Source organism: Jaculus jaculus, chromosome 2, assembly GCF_020740685.1.
Source record: "Jaculus jaculus isolate mJacJac1 chromosome 2, mJacJac1.mat.Y.cur, whole genome shotgun sequence".
In the NCBI taxonomy this organism is placed as follows: Eukaryota; Metazoa; Chordata; class Mammalia; order Rodentia; family Dipodidae; genus Jaculus; species Jaculus jaculus.
Window position 1 is genome coordinate 192,417,086 of NC_059103.1, and position 15,782 is coordinate 192,432,867.

A 15,782-nucleotide genomic window follows, 5' to 3' on the forward strand; every position below is an offset into this window, starting at 1 on the left:
GGGTTCTATCTTTTCAATAAATATGACCTGTGTTTTATATGTAGTACCAGAATACCATATTACCATATTTTACATGTATCCCAGCCATACTTAGGTCTTCCAGTTGGATTTGGATGGAATGTAGCTCTGACAACAATGGCTTAAAAATGAGCACTTTATTTTTTAATTTTAAATTTTTATTTATTTTTATTCATTTACCAGAAGGAGAGAGAGAATGGGTACACCAGGGCCTCTAGCCAAATGAACTCAGGATATATGTGTCGTCATCTTGTGCATCTGGCTAACATGGGTCCTGGGGAATTGAACCTGGGTCCTTTGGCTTTGTAGGAAAACACCTTAACTGCTGGGCCATCCTTCCAGCCCAAATGAACACTTTATATAGTGATCTTGAACTCTGTTTTCTCCCTTCTAATGCACTTTCTAATTATCCTCAAATTATCGTCTCTATGATTGTCTTTTCTTAACTAATGTTTTCAGTTTTCTTCACTACAACTTATTTTCACTTCCTCATTGTCACTCCTTCTCTACATTTCTACATTAAAATTTTTACCTGATGTCATATCTATTTTTTTTTTTTTGCTAGTTTTGTTCTTTTTATAAGTAGCTAAGTTTTAGCCTTATACATATGCCTTTACCCAGGAAATTTCCATTCTTCTTTTTTCTTGTGGTCAAATAAGCTTGATGGAGAAAATATGTTGCCATATTTTCCTCCAAACTACTAAGCTATCGTTCTCAAGAATTCAGAAGTAGCTTTTGGACTGCTACTAAATGGGGCTGGGATTTTTTAGCCTCTGACTTTCGTAAGAAAAGGGACATGTCCAGGCAATCATCATGAGTCATTACACAAGTGCCTTGTCATGCATGCACACACTTGTACAGAGGAAGAAGAGAGAAATGACAATAGATAGGCAGCCCATATCTTTCACCATGAGTCACCTGCTTTGTCTAGGGCTCTCTAATCTAACCATTTCAGGCATGTTTGTGTGCATAAGTTTTAAAATTATCCTATTTTGTCAGAATTTTTAATTTTTTTACTTCCTAGTAAATAATACACATTTTAATAACTTATTTTAATCACATTTCATTTTCTGGCAGCCCTTTTATTATAATTTGTACAATGTAAATGCCAATGATTGTTAGCTGAATTGAACAAATCACGACTGAGTAAAAATGTAAAACTGAAAGTGCTTAAAAATCAGAAATAGTGTCTTGTCACTTTAGAATATGGCCCTGATTCCACAGGATTGTGATGAAAATAATGTCTAATATGAAACCTGACACGTGGCAAGGAGATCACAAATGGATGCTGGTTAGGAATGTCTTGCCAGTCCAATTCTCTTTCATACCTGTAACCTGTATTTCATGCTGGTTTTATTCCTTTTCATCATGTTTTTATATCTTGGAATGAAGCTATTTTTCTTGATGTTTTTATAAAATTACATGAATAAAAACTATTTTAGAAACCTGATTTCATTTGTTTTTATTTCTTCGATTCTAAATATATTTTTTTTAGGATTTCTGTATATCTAAATCTTATAATTAGAGAAACTTATTTTATTCCCGAGAAAGTATTTTAACAATCCTACCTTTCAGTGCTATGCTATATTTTACCACAGAGTTTTTTATCTACATAGCTTAAGACCAATGCCTATTCTTGGAACACAAGTGGGAGCCTCTAACCATGTATAGTTCTTACCTTTTATATGTTGCTTATTGCGAGTATTGGAAGGCAAGAGTTGCATCGCATTTGTCTTTATGCTTTAGAGCTATGGATCCCACCCCCCATTGCTCCAAAAGACATTCTGTCCTCAGAATATACCACCGTATCAGAAATTTAGTCAGTATTAAACAAATTAAAAGGGAATGAATAACAATGAAATATTTATATATGAAATTGCCCTGAAAAGCAGGGATCTGAAGCAGCCAACAATACTTCCAGGAAGCAACTGAGAACCACCCTTTGGCACCCACCACCAAATGAGCCTAGCATTATTCTTGAAGCTTAAGAAATAACATTTAGGCCAAGCAAGGATAAGCGAAGCCAACTACTCCACTCCCCAGGCCACTGATTGCTTCACCAAAGTGTCTCAATTTGCTGAATGTGTGAAAGGAATTATTTTCAAAGGAAGTAAGAAAAATTTTTAAACAATTTTGATTATTAATAAAATATATAAAACTTTCATTTTTTCAAATTTAAACTAAGTTGAATTTAATTATTAGCAAATTTGCTGACTTTACTTCTCTAATTTCACCATCCATAACTTTCCATTCTGAACTATCTCTCTGTGCCTGAGCCAATCAAATATCCATAATCATTGTTTTCTTGCAGTAGAACAAACCAGCCAGGTTCTATGGGAATACATGACTTCCAGGTGCCTATAAAACTATGGGATTTCTCTAGGTGTTAACCACCTATTGATGTTTATAAAAGTCATTGCCATTTTATTTCTCTGACAGCATTCTATTCATCTGTCACTTTATTCTGATTCTTCAGAGCAGAACACATGGATCCATTGTTAAGACTCTCAGTCCTTGGCTATGCTCCAACCTTCAATTTTACCTTTAGGACCTTGCATGTCATTCGATCTCCAACCCTAGAGTAAGTTACTTCTAAATACTTTACCATCCTGGCCCTAATCCATCCAACTTCATCATGGAGAAACCAAAGCCCAATTTATTCCAGGAAGAATCTCTAAACCAACACACCAATCCCATGATTACTTATCAACATTGAATTGAAAACTATTCCCCAACAATAATCTAGCTCTACCTCATTGTTCAAAGTTTATCACAGTCTCTAAGGCAGTTAGAAATCTTCAGGTGCAGTGATCTATTTGGAGCCAAGCATCGTGAACACAGTATGCTTTTCATTTGCTCTTTGTCCAGATTTTGATTATAATACTTTGAAGTAGGAATGCACTCATCAAACTCACAAGAACTCTGTAATGATTATTTTCCTTTTCCCACAGCTATTTTTTTAATTAGTTATGGACATACTTAGTATGTAAACAACATATGTTGGTACAATCCTTTCTCTCATCCCTGCCCTTTTCCAAAAGGACCCTTCTCATTGTGGATGCAGGTCATCCCCATGGGAGGTGTGGGTCATGCATTATGGGGGCAGCCATCAGTTATAGGGAAAAGGCAATGTTTCTATGCATAATGTCCCAGGTTGTGGCTCTAACAATCTTTACACCCCTCTTCTGCAAAATTCCCTGAGCCATGTTGGGTTTTGTTTTAGGTCTATTTTAGTGATGAGCTCTTAGGAGCCTCTGGATCTCTGCTTTGGTATGTGTTGAGTGTTCTCAGTGTCTGTCTCCCTCATTGTGTTGATATCAGGTTCACCAAGAAAGCAGCACTCTAGGTCTCTGCTGACTTCACTCTCCGTTGGAGAATCTGCTTCTCTTTTTCAGACGGAAGTGGTACCCAAGGAGGGGGACCGCCCATATCACTTCACCCAGGCCCCAGCTGAAATCACAGAGGAATTGTGGAAATGATTATTTTACTTTTGTAGGTTTGAGGAAGTTATATTATATACATTTTGATATTTCTAACTGTACTTGTAAAACTGTAGAGTACAATGACTAAGACATAGATATTTTTATCAGTTGCTCTTAATACTAACTTACTTATAATCATATAATTTGCAACTGAATGCATTCATGTGTATGTATTAGTCCAAGGATAACCTTGGATGTTGGTCTTTTGTTTCTACCATGTTTCACCACTGCATTTGCAAAACTAGCTGGCCAATGAGGTTCCAGAAAATTCTCCTGTCATATCCCTCTCATCTCATCATAGCCATGCCAAGATTACAGAAGTGCACTGCAGCATCTGTATTTTTTCATGAATTCTTGGGATTCAAACTCAGACACTCACACTAGCACAGCAAGCACTCTTATCCACTGAGCTACCTCACCTTGTCCTAAACAGTTTTTTTCAATTTTTTTGTTCATACTGAGGATGAACCCAGAATCTCACATATTGCTAGGTAATCACTCTACCAATAAGCTACATTTCCTACATTGTATATTTTCTTCAAGTTTTATATAACAGATGATAAATTCAGATCATCTCACCCTTCCTATATAATTATCTAGACGCACCATATTTTTAATAGTCCTTTGGCATAATGTGTTAATCAGGTATAGGCTGTACATCTCTGCCTAGGACCTACAAAAGGAGAAGTGAGAGACAGGCATTTTGGATGCAAAAGTCTTATGGAGGAATAAAGCACATGAATTTTGGGAGATAAGTACTAGTGGGGGAAAGAAACCAAGCTGCCAGGCAAGTGAAAAGGAAGCGGCAGCCATCCAGGGCCACCCCAGAAACTGGGATGACCCTTCCAAGAAATTACAAATTGAAGCCATCTGCATCCTGTGAGGACAGAACTGAGGAAAGGGATGTACATTCTACAGAGGTGGCTTTTCTATTCTGATAGAAAGTCACCTTTTACTTTTCTTGCATTTTGCTCTTCAGTACTAGCCTATGTTTCTTACACAAAAGTGAGAAAAGAGCATGGTTATGGAGGAGAATCTGGGAAGAACAGTCAGAGATCACCCATCCCTGTTACACGTAATGCTCTCCACTTGCTCTATTCTGAGTCAAGTCAAAATAACCGAACAATATAGCAGAAAGGAATCTCATGGGACATTTAATCCCACGTTCTCATTTGATTGTTGTATTAGTGTCAAATATCCCATTAAAGTAATAAAATAGTGCGTACATTATTAGAGTAAAAGTTGTACAAACATTTTCTTGACCTCTCCGGTTTTAGCAATTATTATAATTTATTTTGAAATTCATTGTCATAGATTTTAGTGTGACACTTCAGTTTAAAATGGGCCTGTAGTATATCTATATATCTATCTACTATATGATCATCTCTCTATATACATTCTATGTGTATGTATGTGAGAGAGAAAGACAGAGAGAGAGAGAGAGAGAGAGAGAGAGAGAGAGAGAGAGAGAGAGAGAGAGAAGGCCTGTGGATATAACTTTGCACTTTCAGAAAAACAAATCAACCTACTTCATCTACAGTCTGCGTCCTCAGGAGGCAACGAGCACATAGCTATTAATTTGACTGCACCACTTTCTTAAACAAAATGCTTTTCCCCTATGGGAAAGCTACTTTTTAACCCCATACACCATGAAATACAATTTTCTTTTAATTGTGGTCCTGTGTTCCAAAGCAAAACCTAAGCCTGAGTAGCCTGGTATTAATAGCTAAATATATTCTAATGCTAGTGCAAAGAGCATATTTGTAGCTTGAGAACGATAGAAGGTTTTCATTAAACTTTGCAACTCAGATTTTTTTTTTTCTATCTTTTGGCTATTTGAGTCCTTTTGTTTATATTGGCAGAAATTTGGAATTGTGGATACTAAAGAACCTAGACTGCAGATGGCTTTGTGTCCCCTGCAATGGTCCACTGCATCAGCACTCACTGTGTGTAGAGGTTTCCTGGTGGGGAGGCAGGGTGGGAGGGTAGACATTAAAGTATGCCAAAAGTCATGGTAGAGATACATAATTTATCATATATGTGTATAATCTGATGTGTTGTTCTGTGGATGGTCCAGGGCTTATACACCAAGAGGTAATGCCAAGTATTCTATACCAAGCTGCATCCTCAACCCTGAAAAATAAACGTTTTAATGGTAGACATTTCGTACTTGAAAAAAAAAACTCTCAGTTATCAGTGGCTTTATGGGGCAAAGTCCAAAACAAACATGGAAAGCATAAAAACTGATTTGTGCTGTTTAGTCTGAATAGCTTGCTGCTTCTCATGTTCTCATTAAGTGTGTGAAAGTTCACTGACATTTCCTTACAGTCTGTAAAACAGCCATTGCTTTTGGAAATCATAGTATGTTCTTCAGGAGCTAGCTGTCTGAATTTTTAAAACCATACTAAGCCTGGTGTCGAGGCACACACCTTTGCACTTTGGGTCTCAGTACTCAGAGGATTGCAATAAGTTCAAAGCCAGCCTGGGCTAGAGTAAGACCCTGCCTCGAAAAAATAAAATAAAAAAACAAATTAAAACTATATTATTTATGTATTCAAGAAATGTCCATACCTTCTTGATAAAACATTCTCACACCTTGAAATTAAAAAAAAAATGACTGAAATTTCTTCTCACTTCAGTTAAGATAGCATACACCTGCAAACCTACAACAGGGGTAGTCGTGAGCTTTAGGGGTGTAATGTCTGCTGTTGTCTAGCTAAATGTATATACTATGCTCACCAAACTGCCTAGTGAGCACTTCTCTTAATGTTCATACCCATGTATTAATGCTACTGTCACTTTTGGTTAGAGAAGGTTCTCTCTTCAGATGGCAGTGACCTTGAGATGACTCAGAAGGCATCACGGTGCAGAGAAGAAGTGACAGAGGAGTGCTCAGCACTACAATATCTCTATCACACCTTCCAAGGCTCAGGGTCCATTGTGGAAGAGGTGGCAGAAAGAATGTAAGAGCCAAAGGAAGGGCAGGAGTCCTTACAATGTGATTCTCTAGACACAAAATGGCCTGGATATCCATGACCTCACAGTGCCTGACACTACCTACACAAGACCATCACAATAGGAGGAAAAGATCATGATATCAAAATAAAAGAAAGACTGACTAAGGGGAGGGGCACAAAATGAAGGGGAAAGTGGGGTGGGGGGAAGGAAATTACCATGGGATATTGTTTACAATTATGGAAGTTGTCAATAAAATAATTTAAATGTCAGAGAACAAGTGCTGATGAGGCTGTGGGGAAAGAAAACCCTTTTACCCATTGCTGGTCAGAGTGCAAACTGGTATAGCTACTGTGAAAAGCAGAATGGAGACTCCTAAAAAAGGTGAGAACAGAGCTAGCATTTGACCGAACTATACCACTCCTGGGCATATATACCCTAAGGACTCTACTCTTTACCACAGACATACTGTTCAGCCATGCTTGCTGCTGCTCTATTCACAATAGCTAGGAACTGCAAGCAACCCAGATGCCCATCAACTGATGAACGGATAAAAACATCTTTCATATGCACAACCGAATTCTACACAGCAGTAAGAAAAAATGGAATGATGAAATTTGCAGGAAAATGGATGGAGTTGGAATAAAACATTCTAAGTGAGGTCATGCAGACACGGAAAGACAAACGCCGTGTGTGTTCTCTCTCATGAGGTTCCTAACAGGATCAGATGGAGGTGAATGCAAATGGCAGTTAATATCAGGAATATGGTGCAAAACCAGAGGGAAACCAGGAAAAGGACAAGGCAGGGAGGGGGAAGAGGAGGGCCTCTGGACAGGCAGTGGGAGAGATGGAATGTCAGGAGTGGGAAGGGATTAGAGGGGCATTGGGGGGAGGGTGAACAGGGAGTGGGGAGGGTAGGAAGGGAATTACACAAAATTAAGATACCGTTAAGAATAAGTTCCATGAACATCCGCGTTCTGACTAGCATTTTACAAGATATAACCACCAATTAAGTAGAGGCTTTACAACCACAGACTAGGGCTAGTGAATCCAAGGCCCAGAACTGGGTCCCCTCCACAGGGAGTTGTTGGCCAGCGAGACCCATGAGGTCCCTCAAACAATGTAGGCCATTGTCAAAATACTTGATTACATTCCAGAGCTGAAGACACCATAGGCTGTGGTCACACAACATGGGATCACCATGCTGGAACAGAAAGAGAGACTAGCTTCTTCCTGGCTCGTCTCACAGTGCTGGAGAGCCCTGGTACTGTGTCAGGAGCCATTTTGGCTGGACTTATATCCATAGCCCTGGGCTTCTGGCCGCAGGACATTAGCAAAACTATAGCAGCCTTCCTGCAAGTAAGATTGTGTATCTTCAGTGTCAAGCTGTCTGGCAGCAAGACATTAGCATAACCATAACAGCCTACCTGTAAGCAAGATTAGGTATCTTCAGCCATTTGGCTGGTCCTTTGCACTGAGAAATGATTGAAATGCAAAAACTCTGTAACAGGAAGGTTTTTTGATAGGAATTTGTAAAGCTCATAAAATCTTTGTCCATGGAAAAACTGTTTGTAAAAAGATATAAAAAGGAATGCTGTGAAATAAACCATGTCTTCAGTCCTGGCTTGAGGCCTTGCTTCAGCCCTGGACTGGGGTCCATGCTTTCACTCTTTCTTCTGTCTTTCCTTAATCCTCACTCCCCATCAGGCTCGAACCCTTTCAGCCGGCAGGCTCCAGCAGTACTGGAAACTAAGTCAGAATCCCATGGTCAGGAGAGAGTGGGCTGGCCCACCAAAAATCTCCTAATCAACTTTGCATACTCACTTCAACCCAAATAATTCTCATGTTTGATCAAGAATCTGGTTTTATTTTACAGATGGCAGAGAAAGTAGAGGCGATCCTGGATTCATCAATGTGACAAGAAGATAGCTGATTGCCCACCATCTTCCCACATCTGTCAGGCCCCAGGAGAAATTGAAGAGGATTCAACATCATGAATACTGCTCGTCTGACAACCAGAACCAGGGTGATGGTGACAGCCACGTAGAATAATCGAAACCTATGAAGGCATGCATCCAGAGAGTGCAAAAACTCAACACTGCCAACTGGCCTGCCACGCCTCGGGAGTATTGTGAAAAAGTGGGCAGGAAGACTGAATGAGCCACAAAGCAGGTAAGAGTGTCCCGAGGCTCCATCCCCCACCACCCCAGAAGGAAGGGCTGAGGTCTTCATGACCCCACAGAGATTACCATAACCCCAATGAGGAGGGCCCCTAGGATAATGGGAGTTGCAAGGAGGGGATAATAGTACATAAACTGTTATGTTAGATTTATTTGGCACACACAGATGAGGTCTGTATGGTGCACACATGGATCAGTTTGTATGATGCACACACATAGGGAGGTTTGTCTGGTACACACATAGGAGGTGGCTTACATGGTGCACACACAGGGGGAAGTTTGTGTGACATACACACAGCAGAAGGTTTATAGGGTGCACACAGGCAAGGTTTGGGTGCTGAAAGGAGATCTTGGAGTTCGGGATAACTGGATGTGGAAATAAGTTCTTAAACTTCTTCATGCTTACAAAGATCAAGACTGTTAGGAGATGACTGCTCTTTGAATCTTTGAATCTCTTGAATCATATCCCTTTTTTTTTTTCTTTCTTTCTTTTTTATTTTTGGTTTTTCAAAGTTGGGTCTCACTCCAGCCCAGACGGACCTGGACCTCATTCTGTAGTCTCAGGGTGGCCTCGAATTCATGGTGATCCTCCTACCACTGCCTCCCAAGTGCTGGGATTAAAGGCGTGCACCACCATGCCTGGCAATATACATGTTTTTCATAATTATGTCACCTCTGTGTTCAATAGGACAAGAAACCAAACCTGAATCTTAGTAGCTAAGACTGGATACTTGATGGCAAGCTGTTCTCTCGAAGATATTGCATTATCTAATAAGGTCTCTTATCTCCATTCCAATAGCCTAAAGTGAGATGTCTATCTAAAGTGCACAACATTTCTGCCCATAAACTAAACAAAGTTGCTGATTATTTCAGGATGATTTGGGGAAAGAAAAAACAGGAGGTTCCACTCAAAAACTATGCCCTTTGAACTACAAGAGGCTTTGTTTCAAAGATGGATTGTTGAACTGAGACTCAAATTTGCTGGCACAAATTGCACTCCTGGCCTTGAATAGAAACCAAGTTGTTGAATAGCTATAACTGTTGACTTTATTATCCATAAATTGAGGATAATTCACCTCAATTCACCTCAGAAGGTCTTTGCAAGTGCAAATGAGATACTAAATGTGAAAGTGTTTTGTAATCATTAACATCCTACGTGAATATAAATTGTCAGTATTGCAAGACACAAAGCCAACTTTAGAAAAGAATATGTTATTTGTTGATCAATGAAAATGACCCTTGGAAACCTCTTTCCCCAAATCAACCCACATCCTACTAAGATATAATCCTACTTGTCATCTCACCATGTGTAATGCATTGCAATCTGTGAAGTAAGCCTTCTCAGGTTCTCCTTTAAAATGGAAATGCCTCTGAGAAGAATAACAACTGTGTCCATAGCTTAGAGTGGGTAGATTTCAAAGTCCTTATTATAAATCCCTGGCACCTAGGCAGTACTTACGGACAACATTCTCTCTACCATGGATGACTATAGAATGTAACTGAGTTCTAGAGACAGTGAAAAGTGTGTGTGTGTGTGTGTGTGTGTGTGTGTGTGTGTGTGCAGGAGGTAAGGTGTAGGACAGATGTCAATTATGAATTTACTTTTCACACTGTCCCAAGTTGAGCCTTGTTAAGTAGCAGACATTAGATATATATTACACTGACCTGGAATAAATAACAGTATATGTTAAGTGTACCGTTTAGTAAGATTCGACATGTATAGACTCCCTTGAAAACATCACTGCAATCAAGAAAATAATCAATTTGGTCTGCCACTTAAGTATCATCCCATCTATCCTTACAAACAATGCCTGATCTTCCTCCTGCCACTCTATATTGATTTGTGTGTTCTAGAATTTTCTGCTGATATAATTACAGAGTACATTATATAGATTTAAAAAATTTTCAAACATTGCCTTCATTATGCGTGGTGATTTGGAGACTGTCCTCAAGATAACAGGGTGTGCCCATGACTAATTGTACCAGCAGCCACTCACTGACTTGCAGGTCACCATACGGGTATCACATTTTCTCCCTGCAGATGTTGGGGGTATTTGGATAACTGCAGTGTTACCTATTATGAATAAAGCCGCTATGAACAGAAGTATCTATGCCTTGGTACAGACACTCACTTTCCTTTAAAGGAGTGATATGAGGAAATCATATCTTAATTTTGTGAGAAACTGCTATCTATTTTTCAAAGTGATGATACAATTTTATTATCTCATCAGCAATCTGTTGGAGTTCTGGTTCCTCCCAAACCTTTCCAATACTCAGTATGATCAGTGTTAGTGATTTTATTTTTCTAGGTGAACAAAACTATCCTTGTGCATTTGATTTAGGATTTATTGGTGATAATAAGAAACTTTTCATGTATTTAATTATCTTCAGGGGCTCTCTAGTGTCATTTTGTTGTCATTTTACTTTGCTGTGGTGTCACGAGCACTCTCAAAGATGATTGGTTGAGAGGATTCCGCCCACGAAGGTCAATAATACTCAGACGCTGGTGTACTCGCAAAGGAGTTTACTGGGATGAAAGTCACACACAAGCAAGTCCAAACTATCACAACTAATATTATAGCTAATATAATATATATCCAAATTATATTCATCATTACTAACACAAGAATATTTCTAACGAGTCTAACATGTATACAACCTGATATCGCGAGACTTGGGACGCAGTATCGCGAGACTCGGTCTCAACACGAGACTCGGTCTGCGAGATTTCTGACGTTACAACCTGGTGGCGCGTGCTCCGACTTTTTTCTCGGTTCGCGGTGTTTCAAGGCGAGTCTCAGTCGTTCGGACAGCGTGTCGGGCAGATGAATTCGGATCGGTGATGCGTCTCGTGGAGGTCTCAGTCTGGACTGCTGAGCAGCCGTTCAGTCAGTCATAGTGTCAGGAGGACTGGGACAACGGCTGCTGAGCAGCTGGGGTTTTTGTATTTTCCACTACTTATCTAGGGTTGCACACACACCTTCTGGTAATCTCTTACTATGTCATTGTACTCAGCTTACTCTTAGATTTTTGCTTACAAAGGTTGACTTTGCAATTTTACTCTCACACACAAAGAAAAACAAACTTATTTATCTAAACTGTCCCTGGACCATATGCTGGTCCTTACATGCTCATAACATGTGGATACAAGTCTTTCTTTACTTACGGGTATATACATTTATATACAGATATTTCCTCCAGTGTGTGGCTTGTCTCTTCTTTCTCTTCACATGTCTTTTAGGTTCATTTTTAGATAGTCCATGACATTGATTAATGGTCTGTTTATCTTCATACAAATGTCATATTACCTTGTTCTCTGTAACTTCAAAACAAGTATGCAAATAGGTCATTCTATTCTCTCCTTTTTTTAATATCCTAGATCTTACATTTCCTTCTTGTTTCTTTTTTAAATTTTTTTTTGTTTATTTTTACTTATTTGAGAGTGACAGAGAGAGAGAGAAAGAGACAGACACAGAGAGAGAGGGGATGTGTGTGCCAGGGCCTCCAGCCACTGCAAATCAAACTCCAGACGCATGCACTCCCTTGTGCATCTGGCTAACGTGGGTCCTGGAGAATGGAGCCTCGAACCAGGGTCCTCAGGTTTCACAGGCAAGCGTTTAACCGCTAAGCCATCTCTCCAGCCCTCCTTGTTGTTTCTAACAACATACAAAGGAAGCAAAACACTGAGGAGAATTTAATTGCGGTTTCTTTGCATGTATACATCAGTAGTTTTAGAGGTGACAGTATGGACATTCTTAAGTGATCTAAACTAACTGCCTCATGGTGTTTAAGAAAAATGGTTATCATGTGTCTCAGATTCCATTTAACCTTACTGTTAGCACTTAGGGTTCACTGAGTGCCTTGTATCTATGACTTGGCTGTATTCATAAAATTTGTAAAATTTATGCTTGCTAATCCTTTCAATATAGCCTTTGCTTTCATGAACTCCAGTATAACATATATTAAGATAATTGAAGTTGAACTACAACTTGCTGATGCATTAGTCATATTTTCATAATTACCTTTGCTGTTGTGGGTAGTTTCTTTTGTAGTATTTTCAAGTTCACAAGTTTATCATTGGTTAAGTCTCATCTACATTTAATCATATCTAGTGTAGTTTTTAATCTATAAATTTCGGGGCTGGAGAGATGGCTTAGTGGTTAAGCACTTGCCTATGAAGCCTAAGGACCCTGGTTTGAGGCTCAATTTTCCAGGACCCACATTAGCCAGATGCATAAGGGGCGCACACGTCTGGAGTTCGTTTGCAGTGGCTGGAAGCCCTGGCGCACCCATTCTCTCTCTCTCTCCATCTGCCTCTCTCTCTCTCTCTCTCTCTGTCACTCTTATATAAATAAATAAAAATGGACAAAAAATTTTCAAAAAAATCTATAAATTTCAATTTTTATCTCTAGAAATCAATTTTCTACTTAAAACTTTTGAATGTAAAGGAATAGACATAACATTTTACATTCCTCTTAAGCTGATTGTAATTATGGTCATTTTGTTTTATTCACTCTTTTCTTTATTGTGGATTTATTTTTTCTTAGTTATATGTCATTATGAGTTTTCAATTGGATATAAGATATTGTGAATAGTTATTGTTGTAGTACACATTTTTGTTTTGGTGTGGTTTGGCATTCTTGCAAATATTCTTGATTTTGATCTCAGGTGCAGATAAGTAACCTGAAAATTGATTCTTTTAGATGTTATATTTAAGATAGGCTTGGGCAACATTTTTATAAATATTTTATTTGTATTTATTTATTTGAGAGAGAGATACAGAAATAGGCACACACATACACACACACATACACAGAGAGTGAGAGAGACAGAGTGGGTGTGCCTGGGCCTCCAGCCACTGCAAACAAACTCCAGACGTGTTTGCGCCCTTGTACATCTGGTTTACATGGATCCTGGGGAATGGGACCTGGGTTCTTTGGCCTTGCAGGCAAGCACCTTAACCATGAAACAATCTCTCCAGTCTGTTTTTTCAACATTTTTTTAAGAAAATGCTATCATATGCTGGCTGTTGTCTAATATGAAGACACACGATCCCTTTGTGTGTACTATTTATATTCTATCATTCATGATTTTCTAATCAAGTGTGTGGGAACACAGAAACAATTTATGTATTTTTCAGAACACTGGCTACCTTTATCTTTAACCTTTGAAACAGGGACAATGTTATTCGTTCCCTTGGGGCCTTTCCTCCTGAGCCTGTGCTGATCAATATCCAACCAGGTGCTGTGGAGTTCAGCATAAGCGTGTCGTTAAATACCCAGCTTTATTCTCAGCAGGTCTCTCCCCTCTCCTGATACTCTACAGTCACAGTCACTTGGTTTTCTCAGTACTTCCTTTTCCAGAGCAGTCTATCTGAACTTGCCGCCAGAACCTCTCAGTTTATGAACGTGTAAGCCCTGGGCACTAAGTTAACTCCATTTTCCTCTCTTATATATCATCTTCCTTCAGTGATTAATGTCCAATGTACAAACCATTCTGGTTCCCTTTTTACATGTGTATGTGTGTGTTGGATTACATGCATTCGTGTTCACACATGTGCATTTTATGTGTGTGTGTGTGTGTGTGTGTGTGTAGTGGGGTAAGCTTGTTTTTGGAAGACAGAGTGTCTTCTCTGACCTCACTTAGCTCATGTGTGGCTTTTCTGGGACAGAGCCAATGACTTCAGTTCAGGTATTTTTTCCATCAAATCATGCTATGCTCATGAATCATAGGGTATGTAGCCAGATTGAAATGCTTACATACTCAGACCAATCCCTTTCCCACAAAAGTACTTAAGATCAGCTTTTTAAAAGAATCATAAAATTATATATTCTGTTTCATCTTATTCTCAACTTACTTGGAGTATATGAATAAGGTTTGAGAAATTATAAGCATATTTATAAATTCTTAACCTCAGGAGAAGTTCATGACCATCTTCTAAACACTTAGCACAATATTTGGAAAAAATAAATTATTTACATTATTTGAAAAAATATTATTGTTAATAATATTCAGAGTGAATTAAAAGTAAAGTCAATAAGAATTAAACATTTGTTTCTGGAAAGAAATACAGAAAATGTGCATTATTTTTCTTTAAAACATTTTGAGCAAGCACTCTTTGTCTAAGTTTCTACTCAAAAGCAGTAAAGTTGCATATAGAAACAGAAAATTATTCTACATAATATTAATATGAATTTAGAAATCTATGTTTTGGTCGTGATCTACATGGTGCAGCTGAGTGAAATTTACTCTGATCTGGTCTGGAAGTTCTCTTGGACTTGACACTTGGCAGTCAGGCTACTTGAGTAGTCAAATTTCCTCCTCCTTGGCCAATTTCTTCAATTTAATAGCATGGTGCTTGCTCCACTAGAGAGAAATATAATTCAATAACAATTCTGTAACCAAAGAAACATCATACTGCCCATCCAAATCTGTAAGTGAGAATGAGATGTACCAGCATGTCACCATGCCAAAGTTTAGGGACAGTTGCACAATCCATTCCACAAATCCAACCAACCAATTAACTGCCAACATATTTAAATTACTAAAGAAGCCCAAACACAATAGCCTCACCTTCATACAGCCTAAATATTGTAGCCCCTTCCAACAGACACAATCATAGAAAGACAGTGCCCTGAGTTGTGATATAACAGCCAATGTTTAACATGTTATTTTAGGTATCCTAATAATTTTCTGATCCCCTGTAGCTTTTTATGATATTCTTAAATGTGTACATACATTAAGTAACTAAAATTTACCTTTATAATTTTAAACATAGATTGGAATGATTTAATAAAGTTATTCATTATCTCTGATTATGTAAAAAAAAAAAAAGATCCAAATTGGTTAAGTCAACCTTTTGGGTAGATGGTATGATAGTCAATGGTCTTCTCATACATTAAAAAAGTAAACATCCTGAAAATATGAAACATTTTTTTAAGTTCTGGGGCTTGCACCCAGGGTCTTATGTATGCCTGGAAATCACTCTATGCCTGAACTTTATCTCCAGCTTTGAAACAAAATTTTTGAAAACACCAAAATGATGGTGACCCCTAAAATATGGGAAGCAAGTAAATGGTTCCTTTGAGAGAATTCCCAGGTTGCAGTGAAGGGAACTGAAATTTAGTCAGATTATAGAGAATTTCAA